Genomic DNA, 23,063 nt, shown 5'->3' with positions numbered 1-23,063 from the left:
AGGCGAGCGGCCGCCAAGCCACTGGCTTAGCGCTTCACTCAGCATCCTTTTCCCTCATCCCTTTGCCCAGCAGGAAACACGAGCGTTGGAATTGAGCAACAGGGGTTGGAGGTTGGAGTAAGTCCACAAAACCTTGGAAATCCTCAGTGCCACCCATGTCACTTCCATTAGCAAGACGGAGCTAGGATTCTCCCAGGAAGAAGCTCTTTTGCGAGACGCTGCGAATACTGTGCACGCTCCCCTACCGAGAACAGGAGCAGCCTTTTAAGCCGGCTGCTGTCGTAGCCCTCCCTGCCCAGGAGCCGCCTTGGCTCACGCCGGGGAGGTGGGGGTGCGGGGACCGAAGCGTCACCGGTGAGCATCCGAGACAGGTTCAGCTCCTTCACTGCACCTGCTGCCAGGAAACACCAAGGTCTTGGAGACACGGTGGGATGGGGGAAGAGATGATGGGTGGGGAGGAAACAGACCATAATATTATGAAGCACCTGGTGAAAAACTACAAATGGATGGCTACATTTTCTGTCTACCAGGCTCTGCCTTGAAAGAGTTTTTCACTATAATTGTAATTGATGTTTTCCTTCGTCCTTGTAAAATGGTTTAGTGGTTTGGAAATGATTTAAAGGAGGAATAAATATGCAAAACCAGAGGAGGTTTCTGTCAGGCTGCAACTCCTTTCTCTGTGAGGCACCTTGCGCAGATCGATACTTTTAGGGAACAAATAATTTTGTCTAGTTTACGTGACATCCTCAGAACATTTCTGATCTAACACTAACCTAGCCGAAGTATATTAAGTGTTGTGGATGTTTCATTAGATCAATTTTAGGCCAGTGCTGCTGGAAACTCATATAGGGGAGGGTTGGATTCTGTCTGCTGGCTTCGGGAACAAAGCTGTCTTAATTTTCGCTACTATTGTTCACTTAGTAGAGACAGCTAACGAATGAGTATGATTGCAGATATTCATACTGACTCACAGATTTCACCTACATGTTTTAAAAGCTGGCTAAAACATCGCACTCTCCTTGCTGATCCAGGGAAAGGATCTTCTGCAGAATAAACTGGAGGAGAATCTAACTATGGAGAATCTGGTTTACAGGGAATAAAGGGAACAGTGTAAGGAATACTTTACCCAGAAAGTACCTCTGACTGCCTGCAGACGTAGCTGCAGATGGCAAAAAAAGTGCATGTTTCTAAAGAAGGCCATTTTCAGAGTTTTAGGAGTAAAGATTACTACAGTCCTCCAGCCCATGTTACGAGGAGTTCACGAGATAAGAGCAGCAGTGACAATCCAGAGATCCCAGGTCCCACCAAACGACCCCTCGGAATGACTATGGGTGTCACCTCCCCCCCGCCATCCCACCACGACTGGCCATGCTTGGAAAGATCACACAGATGGGATCCCATGGACATTTCCCTTGAGGCCTCCATGCTCCTGAAGCCTATTTCCCACTTGGTCAGAAATAACCTGGGTTTGATGGCTTGTCAAATACGTTGCAGAAGACTGGGAAGAGCGTTTAGAAAGGCTGGAGAGTGAGCTTTCTAGATGACAGCAGGGTGGTGCCTTGCTGGCTGAGTGCCTATGGAAATGAGGATATTAATGAAGCAGCGTTTGTAATTGAAAGGAATTTATTGTACAATTAACAACGTTAAGGCACCTAGAGCCTTGGATGGGCGTCTCTGTTATTTTAAATCTAAGTAAATAACTAAATTAATGCTACCCTTAGTAGTTGTTTTTTGTAGCATAGCCAAGGCCGAAGTAATTTACTAAAAATAATGAGACTGGCTCACTGAAGACCAGCAAGACTCGTGAGACAGCTCAACGGGGTTATATTTACAAACAGATATCTTCCAGATGTCATGGTGATTGGTAGTGTACACGAAGCAGGAGAGGAGAGAAAATAACTTCGGGGCCCATATCTGGCCCCAACACGGACTGTGCACACACGTGACTGTACACAAAGCACGTTGGCTTTGCAAACTCCAGAGGCTGCCCGGAAAGGCCCTCTAGACACACCACCTTTCTGTGAAACGACTTCTCAAAAAATCAGATAGTCCTGAGATGATGATGATGTTGTTGTTGTTGTTATTATTATTATTATTATTCTTTTAAAAAGTTACTTCTGAAGACTGCTGTGCTGGTGACATTCCCTTCAAACTGCAATAACTAACCTGTCACAGCCTACAAACGCTGACAATACAGCACCGTGTGGGGTTGACTTAATAAACCTCATTTACATTCATTTTGATTCGCTCAGGCATTGAAAAACATTTCACGGGGAAAAAGAAATAAGTAGGAACCTCTCCAAGCTGACATGATGTTTGCTGATATGATACGAACGGACTTAATAGCAGCACGTATGAGAACATGCATTCCTTACAATATTTGCAAATGGGCTTCTTTTTATTTACTTGCAATTTTTTTTTCTTCTTCTTCTCTTTTGTGCTGGTACCACTCGTGCTGTGGAAGCACTGCCATGACCACATCTCCGTGCCACCAACACGCCTAAGTACTCACGTCCTCCCGGCCCCTCTGCTGAAATGGCCCCTGGGGGCAGGATGGGGACCTCACCATACAGCAGATGGGTTGATTCTTGCTGCAGTTTTTATTTTTGTTGCTCCATAATCTAAGGCTCTACTCCCCAATTTCCCTTTTTAGAGTTAGCTTGTGAGCTGGTCTTCCTAATCTAGGACAGTCCAACATTTCCAGGGGTGAAGGCCTGTCTGGGTCCTGTCTTTGGGACCCAGTAACTCACCTACATCGTGCTGAGCAGCTGAGCTCAGCCCCGGTGCAGCTGGCAGACCCCACAGGTATGGCTAACAGCCAGCCCTCCACATCAAAGGTGGCAAGTGGCCTTTGTATAAAATGTATTTGCTGAGCTCTGAGCCATAGTTTTGAAATCTCCCCAGAGTTGCATTTTTTTATGCTTTGTATATCCCTTTCCTTAAATTTCCGGTATACCTTGCATCCCTTTCCTCCTAGCCTGCATTACACCACCCAGCAGCACACGCCAATTCCTGTTGCAAATGTGTTACTGGGAGTTGCACTACAGCCTGCGCAATGTTGGAGAAACCCTCCAGGGAAAGTCAAGAGCATGAATCACAATCGGGCTAAAAGTTTATCTTACCTTGAAGAGTGATAAACACACAAGGCATGGTGTTTTTGTTATTTCTGCTGAGCTTTTTCCCGCTGACATTGGTTTAAAATAAGTTCCTCTTGATTTACATCTGTCTAAGATCAGAATGAAACAGAACGAGTTTTAGCAGAATAGGATTCTGCAGATGAACACATGGGGCTCATTTGGTTTCTCTTATCTGATTTGCATCACACAGAGAGACAGTTTAATTTCAAGCACTGGCCCTGAGCAATTGAGAACAGGAAAAAAAATAAAACCCCAAACCCTGAAAAAGTATCACAATCAAGCAAGTCGGAGAGGTATGTGGAGCTGGGAAACTATCCGGAAAGGGGAAAACAATACCACAAGATGAAAAATAATGCCAAGTGGCAAGGTATAGAGAAAAAGATTGTTTGCAATGCATGCAATCCAATGGCACTTAAGGAAAAACTCAGACCACTGAGCTATTGGGAGTAACGCTGAGTAGCTGCAGCTTCCCCCCATTGTGTGCTGAAAGCTGGAATTCAGCGAGGATATGTCATGCAAGATGGAAAACACGAATACTTTTGTGTCGTGATGGCACAGTGTCACCATGACACAAGGCATGGGGTTTAAGGGATTCCCCTACGCTGCATCTCGCCAGGGCTAGGTGCCTTGTAATACCTCTTCTCCTTCCACACGAGGCACCCAAGAACCCAGCTAAGTGAGGCTCATCTCTCAGCTGAGGTTTTAGCTCCCTTTAGTTTAGGCTGTACCTTTCTACTTTAATCAACTGTCATAGCTTCAAAGGAGGAAGCCCTCTGATTCTGTGCTCTGTACCTGCCTCACACGGAGACAAAAAAAGTGCAGAAAATGAAAACAAAGAAAAGCCCACTCTGCCCCGTTCAAAATGACAACTCCATCAGACCTGTCCTCTTCAGCGATTTCCGTCTGCTCCCCACAAGAGCACAGGTTGCAGAGAAGGTACTGCAGGCCTGTGACAGCCTCAGCTCAGGGTTCCGTATCAGCAGGCTGCAGTCAGAGCAGCTGCCCTGATGCAACGCCTTCGCAGCCAGGCAAAGCCTCGCAGTGCAGGATGGCAGGCTTCGGGGGGCAAGTCGCCGCGTGACTCACCCTCGCCTGGCGAGGCTGCAGTGGCTGCCCGTTGCCTGACTAAACTGCACCAAGGCTGACGGATAAAAAGGCCTCAGAGTAAAGCAAATGACGAGTCCAGCAAGAGCTTCTATGCTGCCTGCGGGGCGGGCCTCTGCACTACCGCTTGAAGGACGGAAACGTGCATGGGCTTGTCTTCTGTTTCAAAATAAAACTGTGCAAGAAATCACGAACAAAATCAGAATTAAAGACCTCAGAGCACAGAAAGACTCTTACAAGCTTTTGCTACCCACTGCTCCCAGCTCCGCTTGGCTCCTGCTGTCAGCAGCTGTCTGACTGTAGCCTCAGAAACCAAGTAACAGCAGCAAACACTTGTATCTGCAGCACAGACCGTGATTAAGATTCAGACGTTCCAGCATTGTCCAGGTTCAAGGGCTGCTAGCAGGTCCTTTAAAGCCAAAGTGAGAGAGAGCAGGAGAAACACGAGGAAGGCTGTCGGGGGGTCAGCAAAGAGATTTTAACTGCTCGAGAGCCCAGAGCAGCCCTGGGATTCTCAACATCCTCACCATCAGCTTACTATTTTCAGTAAGTGCATACAGCGTATGTGTGTATCAGTGCCACGCGATGTTTTCCTGCTGGACTTGGTGCCAAGCGATAGGTGGGCTGTTCAGCCCTTGCAGCCCACTCAGCCACAGTACGATCTGAACCAACACAGGCTGTACAGGACCTGCACACTGCACAGCATGGATCCGGCCTTGCACCCTGAGGTGAGCCGGCTCATGCCAAGCCTGCTGGTCTCCCTGCCCTTCCCCAGCACCTAGCCCGGCGCTAGCCTGCGGTTGGGTTGCGGCTAGCTGTTTTTCAGCCTCCGAGATGTTTTCAGTCAAACACTCGGATGTGTTGTTCCCCCTCCTCCCCTCTCTCCTTGCTCCTGCAGCCACCACCTTCTCCAGACTTGGGCAAATTGACAAAGCAACAGGATAGGGAAAATTGAGTTGTATCATTCCCCCTTGGGGAGTCTCACTTTGCTGCCTGTATTTGAAAGCGCTCATTTCCTACATCTCTTGATGAGAGTTCCTATCGACCAGTGACCCCTAAATGCCTATGCCGATCAATAGTCCCCAGTATCTTATTGACAGGTCTACTGACAGCTCTCCCCGTGCAGGAGAGCCGGGGCGGCAGCCGGCCACGAGCTGGCGAGGGCTGCTTCAGGAACAGGGACGACTCTGAGCCAGTATTGACACCACAAATGGGGACAGTTTACTTAGCACGCAGGGAAGATGCATCTGTGAAGGCAGCCAATAGATTTCCCTATTGTTTAGCAGCAGCTGCCTCGTGGAGGCATGGCGGCAGCGTTACCCCGTAACAAACACGCAGCTGGTCCCCAGGCCCCGAGCTCAGTGCTCTGGTGCGCTGGGGCTCCACGGCTCGGGTGAGTGGAGATGGGCAATCCCTTCCTGGCTCTGTTCATGGGCCTCTGCAATACGTTCCTGGAAGTAGCAATTATTTTTGTCAAGATCTCGTCAATAACCCACCAAGAACTCTCTCCTTTTCTGTCCCTGGCTCATCCGTGCTCTGGCCAAGACATCTCTCCTTCACTCTCAAGTGCCTGCAAGCCCCTGGTCCTGCGTTACTCAGGCCGTAAGAGGAGACACTGCCCACAAAGCGGGATGAAAGCTTGGGAGCCCAGATTCACACCGTCTCCCACAGACAACCATGGAGCCCACCCTAAAGGCATCATTGTCCTGGGCTCCTTCTCCCATCAGCAGAGAGACCCCCCAGCCTCCCCGACTCTCCCTGCCGTTCCTCTCCATTTGCTTTGCTCTTGCACGTCTCAGTGCCAGCGCCAGGTGCAGGAGCGCCTGTGGAGCAGCGCACGGTGTGTTTACAGTAAATCCTCCCGGCACATGCCTTCATAGCCCACCACTCATCCAGGCGAGGAGCCGAGGGGAAAAAAATGAAAGAATATTGAACTTCTAATGCACTGTAATTACCAAATGATCCTATCTCAGAAGCAATGGGGCCCCATGGGATTTATTGCTGTATTAACAGTGGTTTTCCATTGCATTACTTAATGAATAATGTCTAGGCTAATAGCACACCAAAAAAAAAAAAAAAAGAACACAACTCCAGTGTAATTATTATTTCTTCTAATGCAGCCACTTCTTACATGAATACCCATCTCTCTTTATTGGGTTGTTGTTTAAAAAAATGTTTCCTATTAAATTGCCATCGGTGCAAAGCATATATTATCATTATTATTTTTACTTTTGCTATACCAAGTATTTTCCCACTCCCCGACACTCTCACGTACCCAACTGACCACTCAGTTCCCATCCATGACCCTGGTGCCACCCTTGGCTTTCCTACCTGGGTTCTCAAAAAGCTGCAAAGATCTCAGCTGTGCAAACAGCCAAGCCTCTGTTTATTTTGGTAGCCTCACAAAATATTTATGGAGAGTTATTCGAGCAGAAAGGCTGAATGGAGATCATTGCAATGTGTCAAATTAAAGAGTGCTTAATGCTGCCTAATCTCCTGGTAATTACTGTTGTGGCAGCGGATGGCATTAGAGCTGGGGAAGAAAGCTAATGATAGTCAGATAGGAGCCTGGCTGGGTGTCAGTGCAAGGCGGGGTGGGGAGCAGGCTTCTGTCATCAGGCAGCTCCAACAAGTGGGTCTTTTTCTCTATATATATTTATCAAAGAACCCCCTCACCATTTCAGCAGCATCCTCGCTCATGAGTATGAGTAGTTATTTGTACAGCGGCAATACACTGATGCCCCAAATACAGGTCTCGGTACCGGGCACTGTGCGTGCCTTCAGAGGGAGACAGCCCGTGCCCCATGGAGCTCATCATCAATTAAAACAAAGCAGACAAGGAAGCTTTATTATCGCCATTGCAGAGCTGGGGAATTAGAGTACCTAGAGACTAAGAGACCCAGCAAATAATAATAAATGCTACTTGGAACTGCTGATGCTTATCTGAACTTTGCAGAGTTTGTGTCACACTAATTACTGGAGCTGTGTCTGATTAGCTCTGCATTCACTTGAGGATTATTGTGCCTATCTGGGCATCCCACACTCAGATCACTGCTGTGGTTTGAGTGTCAAAACCGACCACCTGTGGGGCAAGTGGGACTTGCCTCATGGCTTGTCTAGTTTTTGTCCTTGATGAGGTCAGCAGCAAGTGGAAAAGAAAAAAGGAGACAACTAACTGGCTTGATGGGTTTCAGAGGTGTGGCTGGACCAGTCTATTTAGAGATATGTATTTAGAAGTACCAAGTAGTTATTGGACACATTTCCAAGTAAACACTGATTTTGTTCCTTAAGGACTCTTCTTTCTCTGTTTAATCACAATCCTGGTTTTGCAACAGCAAACCCATTGCCCTGGCAACAAGCTGTGATGTCAGAAGAAGTTGGTTCTGACATCTTCAGGGGAATAAGCAAGAGCTATAAGCAGGATGAACCCTGGAGCAAGAAAGATTCGTATTTTGATGCCAACTACCTAGTACCAGCACTGGGAGAAGAGCTCTCTCAGCTCTCCTAGATGCACAGCCCCAGACAGAGCACAGTTTCTGGGCAGAAAAATGTGATTCAGCATTTTCCCCATCATCAGTAGCTCTACAGTACCACAAGTACTATGGCAAATCAACCCCTTGCAAATTCGGTACGTGTGCAGATGCCTTCTCTCCTGCCACTAACTGCACGCTGGAGTCGCAGTCCAAGATTGTGGCAAACATCGACCATCCCAGGAACTTACTGAGAGCTTAGGACTCTCCATCCTCCACCGCCTGTAGGACAGGACCTGGGGAGAAGCCTCGTGGTTCAGGGTGGAAGGCAGCGGGGAGGGATACAGGAAGGGGCTCGACAAGGGGAGGGAGGGATGAACCGGTCTGTTCCAGTTACGGAGCTCAGCAAGCGAGAGGTTCATCATTAACTGTCAAACAGCGGTTTTAATCAGCCCTGCTCCTCGGCGGAAGATAGATTTAATATCAAGGCACATTTTCAGAGCCATTAGTTTAATTATGACAGGTGTCTGCAAACTGGATGGCTCCGCTTTCAAGCTATGAATGACAGCGTTTAATTCTCTGGGCCCACAGGGGCCACTAGGGTACTTTACAAAAATGAGCTTCCATTAAAGCATAAGTGTTTCTTTCTTTCTTCCTCCCTTTCTTCTTTTTTTAATATATATAAAAAAAATATATTCTCCCCTTTTACTCTCTCTCTTCTCTGCATGCTTCAAAATGAGAGCTGATCAGAAAATTGCCCTTTAGTAGAAGGCAAAATAATTTTCCTTGCCCATTAGGCCTTATATTACAGGTTAGGAAGGCTGTGCCCCACGTTCTCTGGCCAGGCAGAAGCACAGCAATTTGCTGCTTAACCTTTCCATTATCCATCTTCAGTGTTTTCCCAATAAATAGGTAAATAAGCAATAATAACAAATAATGGAAGCTCTGGATGCCTATAGGGTGCTGCTTACCCCCAGCAGAGACTAAAGCCAGGTTATGCCGTGCCCTTTCAGGTCTGCTGGTGGAAGGTTGCCTAGCTTCAGCATCCAGCTTGGGCTAAGATGTGTGCTGCACATCTCCCACCTCTGTAACCAGCGCCGTGTCAGATGAGGAAGGTACACATAGTGTTCATCCTCCTTCAGTGTTTGGCTTATACAGGCTTCCTAGATTAGAGCACTTCATATGCACCTATTTTAGGCACCAAAAAGCCTTCCCCGCCTCGTTCCCTAAAAAAGGAGAGGTTTTACATGGGGCAGGAAGGTGTCAACCTATTGGGACTTCTGCACCTTTTGGGAAGTTTGGATTAACTTTGATAATGGCCATGGAGGGGGTCAGCAGAGCTACAGGCCTCAAAGATCATTAAGTTTTAAGAAAAGTAACAGATGAGGAGAAGACAGACAAGGTACGAATGTCCTGGCAGAAAGGGTAATAGTGTAAGCCTGTGTATTAAGAGACACCAAAGACTCAGCACAAAAAGAATCCCAGTTAGGGCAAAAGGTTCAGATGAAGCTTGTAAAACATCCCCAAAACCCTAATCAACAGAAGAGTCAACATGACAAATTTTTTTTTCAGTCCTGGTACCCAGAAAACAAGTTGTTTTAGACCACTCTTCAGACAGAAGAGGCCAAGATTTCTATTGCCCTTCCTGTGGTTATCAGACGGCCTTTGTCTGCTGTGGTCCCTCACATGTGAGCTGCTCCAGTGTGACAGCATTAGATTTCCAGAGGATCCAGCACTTTCAACATCTCCTGCCAGACAGCCAGAAACACTCAATCTCTAAGACATACCCCACAGGCTGAGCTCATTTTAAGGACTGGGTTATTTTGTAAACCTAACTCCAGCCAGCCTTATTATTTAGCACTCAGCTTTTGGAAGCGTTTCTTAAAAGCAGGACTCCAGGATGGCTGCAATAAAGTGAGGCGGCAAAGTAACACCCAGTCACACCTCCTGTGCCCAGGCTGGGCTCCAAATGGATGGACTCGTGATGGGAAGCTCTTTGCTGGCTGACTTGGCTTGTTACTTGGATGGTGGCAGGTGGGGTTACTGGTACCAAGTGGAGCTTACATTTACAATTTAAGAAAACTGAAGTACTTGGTGATCCTCCAGACAAAAACAACATTATAGTCCAGCTTACAAAGGAAGAAAGAGAGGTGAAGAGAGAGGGGAAGACTTGTCCTACCTCTTAGGGTGAGAAAGTAGTATGCTTGGCTTGCCAGCTGCCTGTCTCCACCCTGCATTTTTCTGAATACACAGTACAGCTCCGAGAAGCCCTTACTGCAGTGCCTCAAGCGTTGCCCTGTGCTTTCACCCCAGCCCTGGCAGTTTATCGCCACACGGCTGACAGTGCCTGTCAAATGCCCCGTTTTCCCTGGCAGAGCTACGCCTTTTGCTCACATTTCCCCAGGAGGTGGATGGACGTTGTCTCCCTAGTCAGCTCCCTTTGTCCCATCATATCCCACTGGGGATGTGTCCCTGGACAGCACATGGGCGATGAGAGGAGAGGGAGCCAGACTGAGCCTTGCACATTGCCCAGGGAAGGTCAGGTTGTATCCGGAGCAGCGTGCAGCCCTGCGTCGTGCTGCTATCCTGGCTGTACAGTGACCTCTGCTGCAGAGCAAAGCAGCTACCAGCTAGCACGCCGGCAGCTACGGCTGACATGCATCTCTGGAGGAAGGGGGCAGCTCATGCGCTAGACACTACCTCAATCTCCTACAAGACTCTTCTGGCCTTTTTTTTCAACACCCTAAGGTCCTGTTGTGCCTGCCTGTAACCTCCTTGCCTTGTTCTTGGGTCCGGCAAGGGCAGACCCATCATATGTCAGCTCCCCAATTCCTGCTGGGAACCCCAGAGAGCAGAAAAGGAAATTAAAGGGTAGAGTGATGACTGCTGTGCTCAGACTGCCTGGGATATGCTGCAAATAGGTTCTCAGCAAGAGAAGCATCTCTCCAGCTCTCCCAAGGCAAAATTCATCTAGACTAGGTTACCTCAGAGTTTTGCCCCGGCATCCGAGTCTTGCCCTGCTGCTCTGCCATCTGTTAGTGTCACCGCCTTTGCTGTGCAGCTCTGCAATGAAACTAGCTTGAAATTTTCCCAGGCAACACTCCTCTGTAGGAAAATGCCAGCCTGGCACGCTGCAGTGCTCCCTGGGCTGGCTGGTTTCCGTGAAGTGCTGACACAGCAGCGGCCGGGGATCGAGCAGAGCTGCCAGCTCTCCAGCCTGGCTTGGCTGCCCCAGGAGCCCGGGCTGCCTGGCTGCGAGGTCTCTCAGCAAGAAAGACCCTAGACCAGGGTCTGTCGGCACAAGGAGCCCCCAAGGCCCTAACTTCCAGCCTCTGTGCAGTCTGGAGTCTCTCAGAGCGTTTCTAAAAGGTCAAAAGGAAATATCACTTCTACTTTTCCCCAAGTCTGATTTTGAAACATTTAAGTCTCCAGCCAGCCCTAAATGCTGCTATTTCTTACTCCTAATTCACGGGGTCCCTTGTTATCCCCACATGTCCGTGACCTTTCTGTCATGCGTTTAGGAGCTGATGAATGGTAGTTAAGACATGCCAAACTCGTTCCACTTGTGAGACAAACCACACCAGTCCCAAAAGGCATCAGGGAAATCACTTCTCGTCCAGCCCTTCTAGCCCTGCTCTAAGCAGAAAAGACATCATTTTAGGTCTCCCCTGGTATAAACCAGCAGAGCTCCAGGTAGAGCCCACTGAACTATGCTGATTTATGCTAGCTCAGTATCTAGCAGAGACTCCTGGAGACCTGCCTTGAGCACTGACAGAATGTTAAAGTCTTTTGGGACTATTTTTTTTTTTGCATCCATTTATACAATGAACTTGTTTAAGTGATGTTGCCAAACTCACGCATGCAAAACCGGTCTAGATAGACACTGGCATTCAATACTTAAAGAGGCTCATAGACTTGTAGAGGAATGTTAAAAAAGCATCTAGGTGATGGAAGCACCCAGCATGAACTGTTTTTAAATAGAAATCAGATGCATAATGTGTTTCGGAGTTTTTGTATAGCCCTGTAGCATCCAGTCACCTCTTACATCCACAACTGCTTTGTAAACATGGCCTGTGGGTGCTAAACTCCAGAAAGCCACTGGGATTTCAAGGGAAAGAGCCATTTTCAAGATCTATGATCAAAGTTAACAGAAAAGTTGATAAAATTTCTGCATGACTTTCCAATTCCTTAAAAAAAACCAACCAAAAAAACCAGAACAATGTGTTTCAAGAACACAGTCCTCCCCCCGTTCCTTTTCATCCTGTTTGGAAGTGCCTCTGCCTTTGTTCCTCCCCAGAAGGGGTCTGGCAGGTTCTAGCACAGGAGGAATCTGGGAGAAACAGCAGAAGTTATTTAAGTCCAAACACATAAAATTACACATATTCAAAACAAAGAGCATGGGAACTTGGCAGAAGGAGAGGGTGTCTAAGTTACCAAAGCAGCCATAACTCAAGAGCTGACAAATGATGTGGGTTTGAAATGAGTATTTATTCTGGTATTTAATAATACAAATCCAGAATGTGGAAACTACTATACTGCTACATCACATTGTCTTTAGTGCCTCCAAGTCACTGAGTGCTATAAGGACCAAGCACTGTTGTGGTTTATATAATTCAATGCCTTTCTTACAATGTTTTACTGCAGAAAAATCCATCATGAGCAGGGAAAGGGATTCCCCTGCTAGTTTCTAGACTAGCATTGTTTCTGAAACTTTGGAGCTCAGAGAGGCATTTGAATAGCGCAGGGGAACTTACGTCAGAGAAAGTCTACCAGCTCCCAATCAATCTTTCTATCTCCGTGTTGAAAGTTACATCTCCAAAACTTCTCAGCTTTAGAGTAAATCTGACTCAAGTTAGCGGCACCGAGTATTTTCTCACCATGTGGCGGCATCTCACCAGCAATCCAGCTGCGCAGAACCACAAATGGCACACGGGCTGGTACCCATGGAGAAGGGCATGCGCCGTTATGTAAGTTCCTTACTTAATCCCACTGAGGAAGAGAGCAACAATGCAGAGCTTCCACTGCAAAAAGCCTAAAAACTGCTGGTCAGAAGCTCAGCAGGAGAGATCTCTCTTTTTCTTTTTCCTATTATTATAGCAATGAACCTGAGCTGGGGAGTTTGGGTCTAGATTCAGTCCAATTTTTATTTCATTTGTTGGTCCTTAATGGGTCTCTGAAACTTCTATTGAGCAACATTTCCCCAACTGAGCAGCAGTTCGGTTAGACTCGCCCCAGGATGCTGGGTGCTCTCACTACTGAGATCTTCCTTGAATCACCTTTTAATGCACAGGATGCACCAGTGACCTTCAGGAAAGTTTGGATTCTTGAGAGATTCTGGCCTGATTTTGTAGAACTAAGAAGTGGGGGTTTAAGGTCAAATCATCATATCAGGTGTTTATTGCAGTCTCTGCTACCCCACAAAATTTGCTGTGAAGAGCATGTTCTGCCCTGGACCCAGGCAGAGACATTATTTCAGGTTACCCTGGGATTAGGCAAATGTAAAACAACAGCCTATGTTCCTGCCTTGTGGGTTGCTGCCTGCCTTTTTCTGTGTGTTCAGTAGGCTTTTTGTATTTTATTTTAAATGCAAACCAAATTAAAGACTAGCATATTTCTGTTTTTCTAGTGAATACTGTTGTAATGACTAATTGCTACAGGAATTCACTTCTTAGTCTAATAAACCCAGCCCAAGTCAATGCGGAAAGGAATCTCTTGTTTTAAATGTGTAATAATGGGGAAAAGGGTTTTTATGACTCTCCATGACCTTTAAAAGGAAGCTCAGAAAGCAGCTGGACAAAGCAAACAGAAGGATTCCTAGGAAGAAGCTGTCTGCAGTGGATGCCTTTCTGCAGCGGACTTTTTTAAAATTCAGGTAGAGATTCTCATATCCACTACATGGGAAACATCCCAATGGGGGCAGATGGAGCACTAGCCATTTCAAAAGAAAGTGTGTTTACTGGTTGCTGCAGGGTGATAGTAGCTTCGGTTTAACTTCAAATTAAATATACAATGAAGAACATCCAAATCAGTATAGTTTGACTTTGCTTTAGAGAAGAAATGATGGATTCAGTTTCCTTTCCTTAACCGACCCTCAAGCCTTATAGTACTGTCAGCAGGAAACGGAGCCCAACAGACAATCCCCACTCATTCAGTATTAATCCACACACAGGGTTAGTTTGGGGGGAGTAACAAACATGGTTGGGTCAGAACTGACATCTAAAGCAGGACTCAAAAGGCTTACAAACGGCCAGACATTTAGAACTTCTAGCACCCAAAAACCCCAGTGGTTCACACCACATCTGAACGGCCTGCTTAGGCAGCCAGACTGCAGCTAGCACTGCAAGTTACAAACCCCTGACCAGGCTCAGCAAATACCTAAACCCATGCCTTCGGGAGCCCTGTGGTCGCAGCACAGTGCTGCCCTTCTGACAAGGCTCCTGCACCTGGGGAAGGGAGGCCAGCCTTCCTGAGCCTGCAGGCTGCCTACCAACATCTTCCAATGGCCAGGAGCCACCAGTCATGTACCACCTGCCTCGGAAAGCCTGCTGCTGGCTGCCGTCGAAGGCCCAGACCGGGAATTGCACATAGCTCACCCAAATTCAATGGTAATCAGTAAGAGAGAATACACTTGCTCCCAGCAAGTGATGAAATCATCGAAGTTATACCCCTTCACATTGAGTGCTGGCAACAGACAAGTGTACCGCATTCATCAGAAGCTTTCTGCAAATGCTCTGAGTAAACGGCAGGGAATCCCTATGCTCCAGAGCCACTTCCCTGCCACTGACATTGCCAAGTACCCACAGGGTATTTGAAGGTGCCTGCAAGCAAGACTCTGTCGTCCCCAAAGCCAGTCTGATGCCAATGAATATCCTCACTGTGTCGCAATCCACCACCTCAGCCCCTGGCGCGAGTCCAGGAATCAGTCTGTTCCTCCCGAAAAGCACAGCAAAACCGCTGACGTTTACAGCTGCCATTGAGGCACCGGAGCTTCAATAACACGGTACTGAAGTCCTTAGACACAGGAGTTAGCTTACTTACACTGGGTAAAATTAACACAGGGCTTAGGCACCACACAACTCTCACTCGAGCGCTCCAGAACCAGTAAGGAGATCCCTGAACCTTGTGTTTGCTTTTGCTATGGAGATGAACTTCACCCCCCAGCAAGGAGTTCATGCTGCTTGACAGCCAGCTGGGTACTTACTGCCACAACTAAACAAAAGTAAATAAAACAAAGCAAAAAAAGGTTGTCACATTGCAAAGTGGTATTAACCATCCAGTGTAGAAACCACTAAATGCTTTTGTGGAGAGCCACTGAAAGAACACATCAATGTGGTTTTTCGTTTCCTTCACCTTAAATGCTATGAAGAATCAAGTGAGGAACAGCATTTGGACTATCCAGCCTTCAAATGCATTACCAAAAGCATTCATGCTCTGAGCATTATTACTTTTTGGCTGGGAAAGCTGCTTAAGCGCACAAAAGGTCTACACTTAAACATTCAGCCTGCAACAAGGGATATATCAGAACATTTGTGAATCAGCTTTTCTAAGGCTGCAGCCCTTCTTCCCTTCCTCTTCTCCATTGAGAAAACACATAGCAAAACTACATAAATTATCAGCTAAGCCATGAAAAAGCATCTTCCCAAGATTATGCAAAGATTACAGGAAATACTAGCAAATGAAACTGTGCTGGAGAAATACAATTACATCAAGATCAAGAAGATGAGGAATCAGTATGGATGAGATACAGGTGGTTAGACAGAGTGGTGCTAATCCTTGAGCCACTCGCCACCAGAAGCCCCACTTACCACTCTGGAAATTACTTAAACAGAGTTTTATAACAGCTTTGTGCAGTTTGAGGTTTCTCTGCACTGGATGCATGGCACTCTAGGAGATGCTCACCACCCAGCTTGGATGTTGAAGTTAGGGCAGTTGCTTCTCAGGTACGTGCTGCCCATGGTGGGAGAGGTTTTCCTTCTGGAGATTCATGCAAGGAAGCCACAGCGGCCTGTGGAGGACCCTCTCTCCCTACTTCGGTTGCAGGGAGAGCCTGGGGAGAACTAGACACACCTAAGGGTCTCTGCAGCCTCCTATCTGTGGTCAGACACCTGGGCCACAGGCACCTCCAACACACTCAGGTAAAAATAAACTGAGGGCTGTCACAAAGAAGAAACCAGCAGAACAAAGCTTGAAAAATCCCTAAAGGCTCCAAGCAAATACAGCCCCATATTACTATTTCTGTAGTATCTCATTATTTAAGTCAAAACACATGATTTTAAGAAAGCTGACTCAGGGCTTTTAATGCTTGGGGTTGCCAACACTCTATGTGCACAAATGCTTTTCAGAGGTTCTGATCACCTGCAATTCACACCAAATTGTGGGTAGCTAGCACTTAAAACAGCAAGCCTGTAATTTTATATGCAGTTGCTGTTTTATTTCCTGCTTTCTGTTCTGACCTTGATATTTTTGTGGTCCCAGAAAGATACAGCAAATGGAAAAAACCACCATTTTGCTCCCATGCAAAGCTGTTTCATCTCAGAAGAGGTGGTGAATTTTTATGCCTGGTGGCAAATACACAACCCATAATCCCAAGTAAAAAGCATTACCTGTGGCAAACAGGCTTCTGCAGCAGCACAGGGACCTGTTCCCTCGGAGAAACTGGCAGGAATTTTCTTAAGGTCAAGCTCTGACTCCAGGAGGGACAATACCAGATTTTACAGGCTGGCAACCAGTCACCTTGTTGCTATTCAGAGCAGTATGAGCTTGTTCATTTGTCTTTCACTGTAGTTAAAAAAGAAAATAATAAAGAAAAGAAAAAAAGACACATCAACACAACTACAAAGATCAGCTCTCCAGAAAGCAAGCTACAATATATAGGTTACAGTTTCCTGCTAAAACAAACCCCCTCATAGTATGATTTCATAGGCCATGCTAATTATTTTTAGGGCAAGCATAATAAAACCCAGGTGATTTGCCTTTAGCAATTTCTTCTTATCTTCACACAGCTCCGGATCATTTACCCACATGGCAAGCAATTACAATGAGCCCTGCAGTTCTTAACAGACATCTTTTGTCGAAACCCGGCAAGAGTACACAAAGGTTAATATGCTTTTGCACTACAAAAATCTGGGCATTGTCTTGTGTATTGTAAGACGTGCTTGTGACATGCTGAATTCAGCTGATTTACAAGATCAGCAAAACAGAAGGTTTTCCCACTGGGAGCCTTTTTCTAACTATTTCCTCATCAGGATGTTGGCGTGCAGGAGTCTCCGATTTGCCATGCGTCTGCTAGGAGCGCGGAGCAGCGTTTCCAGCCAGGCATACGTCGCTCCCCTCGCCCTCTCTCTCGCACACGCAGACTCGCACACCCTGTCGTGCTCCGTGCCGCCAGCCAGGCTGCCATTTGCTTTGCTTCAGCTGGAGAGGTAGATTCCTAACGCAGCAGCGGTGATAACACAGAAAAACAAAAGCTCCCCGCACCATTGCCCTCCACTTCCCACACATAACAAGGGACGTTCATTCCGGCCTGTTTGGGATAAGCTGGGACTGTCACTGTCGCTGCTGGGCTGAGCCCTCCTCTGACTTCAGGAGATGGGGGGTGAGTGGGTGGGGACGTATGAGCCTTGCCTGGTTGCTCCGAACTCGAGAGAGGAACGTCTCAAACCCCTGCCATATTGCTGGATATGAAGGGGAGGTTGCAACAAGAGAGTCCCAGCCCACTCTTTTCTGGGGAGCTAGGATATCTCAGATTCAGGCCCGTCAAGCATAAACCTGCTCTTACGTTGCATACCATGGGTCCCCAGCTAGGAAAAGCGCATTTCGTTGGACTAGGTTGAGCCCCTGGGTTCATATTTACATCTTACCAGCCCTAGCAATGGGCGCAAATGTAGGTAGGGGAAAGTAAAGCTCGGTTTAAAATGTAGAAAATCTGCAGAATTCCAGAGCTTTCCCATGGTTCCTATTTGTAAATGCAGTATCATTAAAGTAGAGAGGTTTCGTGTTCTCGGGTCCAGCCTCCGCCGAGCTCACCGTCCAGTCAGCTTTCTTCTGTCTTCACCACCAGAGGAGCTGCATTTGCTATCACCAAGCTCACTCAGTGCTAAGCACTGCGCTGGGCAGATGTGTTGCCTTTCGTTCGCCACACTTGATGCAGTCTGGGCTGGTAGAGCAAAGCTCCTGCTTTCCGACATGTCCTTGTCACACGTCCACTGGTGTCCAACCGACAGAGCAGTGGAGAAGTCTCCTCGACCTGGAGGGATGTCAGGGCCAGCCTTCTCACCTTTGGAGACGACAGCCAGTGTCTCTCGATGGCAGGACGTACCCAGCAAGAAAGATCCAAGTCAGGCCATGGAGAAGCTGCTGAGACCTGGCTGACGGTTCTCCCTCTTCTGCTTCGCCTTTGCTCCAAAGCATCTGGTGCATGTTCCAAAGCTTGTCGTAGGTCCCAGTCATTGACAGTGAAACTAAGCGGGACATCGTGTGAGGGCGGAAACATGGGAAAAGGAGGAGAGAAGTTTATTTATTCTGTAGTGCAGGGCATTTGTGGCTGCTTTTATTAAATTGCGTGTCTCTCTGTAGGGTATTAAATGTACATCTAAGCTAACTCTGGGGTGCCTAAAGAGTAAAGACAGAAGATCTTTCCTCAGCATTTATTTATATCAAAATATATATTTGTATTGATGAAGTATCGGCTGTCAGGCTACCAACAGAAAATCACTCTTGATGCAATAAAACTCACAGCCTGTTCAGCTCTGCTAACAGTACCCCCGCCCCAGCATTTAATTACAATTTCCAGACTGAGAAAACCAATCCAGCTTGATAGGAAGGGACAATATCCACCAGCGCCATAGGATCCTACACCACAGGGATGGTACTTGGTCCCAACATGTCCCTGAACAAGCCATTTACAGGAGGAGAAGCCTGTTGTATGGTGCAAAAAAATAATTAAAAAAACCTTCAGAAGGGTTGGCAGCATAAAAATTTCTGGCTCTGTCGTCTCTCTGTTTCTGCGAGCAGCAAAAGATCCATAATTCTCACACTTAATGTAATTCCAAGGCATCTAAAGTGATTTACAGTCAGTTTACTCAATACTTTCAGCTTTATTTAATGTAACAGTTATGGCACATAAAAAGTTTATTGAAAATCCTTTGGGAGTATGATTGAGTAAGAAACAGTCATTGCTAATACCATTACAAGAGCTGAAGAGAAGGATCCCAGCATGTTCTCTCAGTGACCTTTAAGGCTCTGTGATCCAGGGTTACGCCAGGAAATCCTCCCCTGCTCTCGGAGGGGAATGGTGCCACGTTGCCTTCTTCCCTCCTGGGGAGCAATCAGCTTGGGAGGCACTTATCTGCCACGAAGAGCCCTGGGCCTGCCCCGCCTCGCCAGCAGGATGGGAAGGAAAGGGAGGTTCTGGGAAGCTGAGGGGGAAGGAATTTCCCTCCTGCCAAACTCACTCATTCATGCAGTTATTTATTTCCATATTTGCCATTTGCAAGCAGTGCTGAAGCTCTCCTCTGAAGAGCAGAGGAGTTGTTTTGGGTGGGGTTGGGATGAAAACAGGGCTGCAGTAGAGTGAAATTGCATGGATCCTTCCCAGCTTAGCTCCCTGCGGTGCCATTAACTCTTTCAGCATCACCAGTCTGTTAAGCTTCTCCCCAAATGTGAAATTGCAAAAGCTGTTAATTTGCCTTAGCAATTAACAAACATTACTTTTACTATCATTATAGCAATAACTGTAATTTAATAATTGCCAACACTGTTAGCGATAACATCCACAGTGGTGAGCATATCTCAACATCAATTTTTGTTGGATATTCTTGCAGTGTTGGCAGCCCACCAAGGTTGCTTGAAATAACAGAAGATTCACATGAATCTTAAAAGGGTAGAAGGTGAGCATAATTATCACTGGCAGCACCTAGAAGCTCCAGTCACAGACCAAACCCAGTCTGTCCATTGGCATAAATATAAAATGCTACAATCCCTCCTGAGGACACTGGAGTGAGCACTCACTTTCTCCATCCCTTGTGCCCGGCTGAATGCAGGCTTCAAAGGAAGACTTCTGCGTGGTGAGTGCCTAGCCCCATGTGCAATCTCTGCTACGGGCAGAAAGTGCAACCTTTCCTTCAGCTGGGATATTTCCAAGATCTCTTTTCTCCAACATGCTTTCACACACAGTCACTGCTTGTTTGCAAGCAACCCGTATTTTCCAGGAATCAGAGGTGAAAGGTGTGTCATGTGAAGGTGGGAAGAGCCAGCAAAACCAGTAGAAAATAAAAACTAAAAGTGCACTGAATAAACTGGAATAAATAGACAGTAAAAGAAAAACATGTTCCACATGTGCATGTTCCATAAACATAAAAAAGGTTACATTTTTTAGATAAGGCAACTGTGATGGATTGTTTAGCTGTATTTGTCAATCAAGTATTAAGACTTGCAGAATTAAAATCAGTGCAGTTCAGAGATGTATTCCAAGCTCTCCAAAACATCAGGTTTGGCATTTAGATAGCTATCAAGCTATCATCTCTAGACAGACAAACAGATAGATGGATGGATGATTTGGAGAAAAAGATGGAGACATTCTTTCAAGACTTTTTTTTTTCCAAGATATGATTTACTTGTGCCAAGAATTCAGCCTGGGGAAAAGTCCAAATGTAGCATTTCCTCTAGCTTCAACTGAGGCTTGGCCCAAACCAAACTTTGGCTCCAAAGACCTGCTCTCAGCAGGGACACAGAGAACAGGATTTGGTGCCTCTAGCCCACCCCTGTGTTAGCAGAACAGAGATGTGCATCATTAGAGGAATGGACACCTGCCTTTGCCCCCAGAAACACCATTTACAGGTGCCCAAATGTTAATGCTGAACAGATGGGTGGGAGAAAAGCAGCATTTCATGCTGGAACTGGCAGAGCAGACTCCAACAAGTCCACTATTGTTAGACAGAAATTCCTAGAAACAGATGCAGCAAATTCAGTGCTTCAGAGCCAGTTCTGGAGTTTGGGGTCTGCTGGGAGAAGACTGTGTAGCTTAAGGATTAATGTACTATTATTACATTACTCTTTAAGCTTCAAAGGTCTGCCAGGAAACCTAAGCCTACTATCTATTGAATGACATTTTAAGAACAAATAATACATTAATATATTTAATTTGAGAATAAACACATACATTATAGGAAGGGATTTTGTCTATGCTGATAAGTCAGTGCCTGACCTTTCCGTTGCAATCCCTGGGTGCTGAGCCATAGAGGACCTCTTCCAGGAACCTTTGCTATCAGCTGCAAGGCGAGAGCCTTAACGCTGGTCCTGCTGGCTCAAAACTGCAGCTGACACACTGTTTGGAAATGGGAGCTTAGCCGTAATTATCCCTTCGACACTAATCTACAGCTACACTAAATCTTGTTGCCTCAAATTAGTTAATCAATTAAGTGTCAAACCACAAAATGTTAGTGATTGTGGCCTGAATTTATTGCCTTGGCACATGCTTCCATCTGCTGCCTCTCTCCTTTACTCAGGTTCTGCTGCTGGAAAACTTTGGGGCAGGCGCCTCCCCCATCTCATTAGGGAAGGGTTAATGAGGCCAGGCTACCCTGCCCCAGAAAGAAACAGGTTGGAAATGCAAAGTCCTGCACCTAGGGAGGAATAACCCCATGCACCAGGACATGCTGGGGGGCACCCAGCTGGAAAGCAGCTTGGCAGGAAAGGACCTGGGCATCCTGGTGGACACCAGGTGGAACCAGCAACGAGCCAGCAATGTGCCCTTGCCACAAAGGCGGCTATCGGTACGCCAGGCTGCATTCGGCAAAGCACTGCCAGCAGGCCCAGGGGGTGATCCTTCCCCTCCGCTCAGCACTGGTGAGGCCACACCTGGAGTAGTGTCCAGTTCCGGGCTCCCCATTACAAGAGACATGGACATACCGGAGAGAGTCCAAAAAAGGACCGTGAAGATGATTAAGAGACTGGAGCACCTCACATTATGAGGAAAGGCTGAGAGAGCTGGGACTGTTCAGCCTGGAGAAGGCTCAGGGGGGGATCGTATTAACGTGTATAAATATCTGAAGGGAGGGTACAAAGGAGACAGAGCCAGGCTCTTTTCAGTGATGCCCAGTTCCAGGACAAGAGGCCATGGGCACCAACTGAAACACAGGAGGCACCGTTTGAACATCAGGAAACACTTTTTTTACTGTAAGCGTGACTGGGCATGGGCACAGGTTGCCCACAGAGGTTGTGGAGTGTCCCTCCTTGGCGATATTCAAAAGCCGTCTGGACAGGGTCCGTGCAACCAGCTCTAGGTGGCCCTGCTTGAGCAGGGGGGTTGGACACGGGGACCTCCAGAGGTCCCTTCCAACCTCAACCAGTATGTGGTGCCTGAGCCTGAATCCTAAGTCCTTATGTGCTTCATATGGGTTGTTATGATCACGGCAAGTCAGAAAGTCCTGTTATTTGCACAGGATAGCTTGGAAAATTTTAGAAGCTGATCAGTTTTGCTGGAAGTCTTTTCAGCTTCAGAGAGGGTTTTTTTAGAATTTCAATGAAAAGATAAAACTGATAACTGAAACATTTAGCTTTTTCAGAAGTCGTGAAAATATTCAGTTTTGGAAAACATTTCTGGTCAAAAAATAAAATAGTCTTGGAAACAGTTTCAAAAATAAATGTCAGCCTTTTAAGTGTATATTTGAAAAAGGAAACCTTTTATAAAAAGAGTTTTTTAGGGTTTTTTTGTTGTTATTGAAAAACAACAACAAAAAAGACTTTTCAATGGAAATTTCAGTTCTCAGTGAAAAGCTATTTTTCATTCAAATGATGTTTAGAAGAAAAATATTCACCCAGTTCTAGTCCCCAGGGCTAATGTCAGCAAGATCTGTGTGGCCAGAGGTCATCTTCTCCCCATTTACAACTCCTGGGGCCAAAGCAAAAAGAGAAAGAGATGAGTATTCAATTCTCGGGGTCCCCAAGTGAGATGAGTGATGCTGGGCCAGTTATTGCCACACTGGGAGCAAATGAAAGCATCCTGCTCATTGACACTGTCATTGTCCTACTTCTGATGATCAGTTAAAAATGTAAATACAAAGGCTAGACTTTGGGAAAGCTAGCACAGGATGATGGGGGGAAAAATTGCAAAAGCGAGGTTTATTGATCCCCAGTCGAGATTGATGGCACAATAAGAGCAGGAGGCGAAGAGTGATTTTGCTTTTGAAAACGTTGATGAATAAGCACTCACGGGCAACAAATAGCTGGACTCACTGAATGATGGACGGCAGCAGGCGAACAAGATGCATTTTTATAAATGGGTGAAAGGAGAGGAGGACTTATTAAAAAAAATGAATGACCACATGTGGCAGGGATATGCCACTGGGGAGAA

At 46.6% G+C, this 23,063-nt stretch overlaps 1 long non-coding RNA gene across 2 annotated transcripts in view; it reads right to left on the bottom strand.

Moving 5' to 3' along the window:
- Positions 1-23,063, bottom strand: part of LOC142093491 (uncharacterized) — a 99,126-nt gene that overhangs the window by 60,313 nt on the left and 15,750 nt on the right. For both annotated transcript variants that reach the window (XR_012677436.1, XR_012677435.1), the window contains exon 2: positions 16,315-16,489. This is a non-coding gene — a long non-coding RNA (uncharacterized LOC142093491). The remainder of the gene's footprint in view (positions 1-16,314; positions 16,490-23,063) is intronic.

The sequence above is a fragment of the Calonectris borealis genome, chromosome 27 (genome assembly GCF_964195595.1).
Source record: "Calonectris borealis chromosome 27, bCalBor7.hap1.2, whole genome shotgun sequence".
NCBI classification, from domain to species: domain Eukaryota; kingdom Metazoa; phylum Chordata; class Aves; order Procellariiformes; family Procellariidae; genus Calonectris; species Calonectris borealis.
Note: the sequence above shows the minus strand (reverse complement) of the source record. Positions and strands in the feature narration are given on the sequence as shown.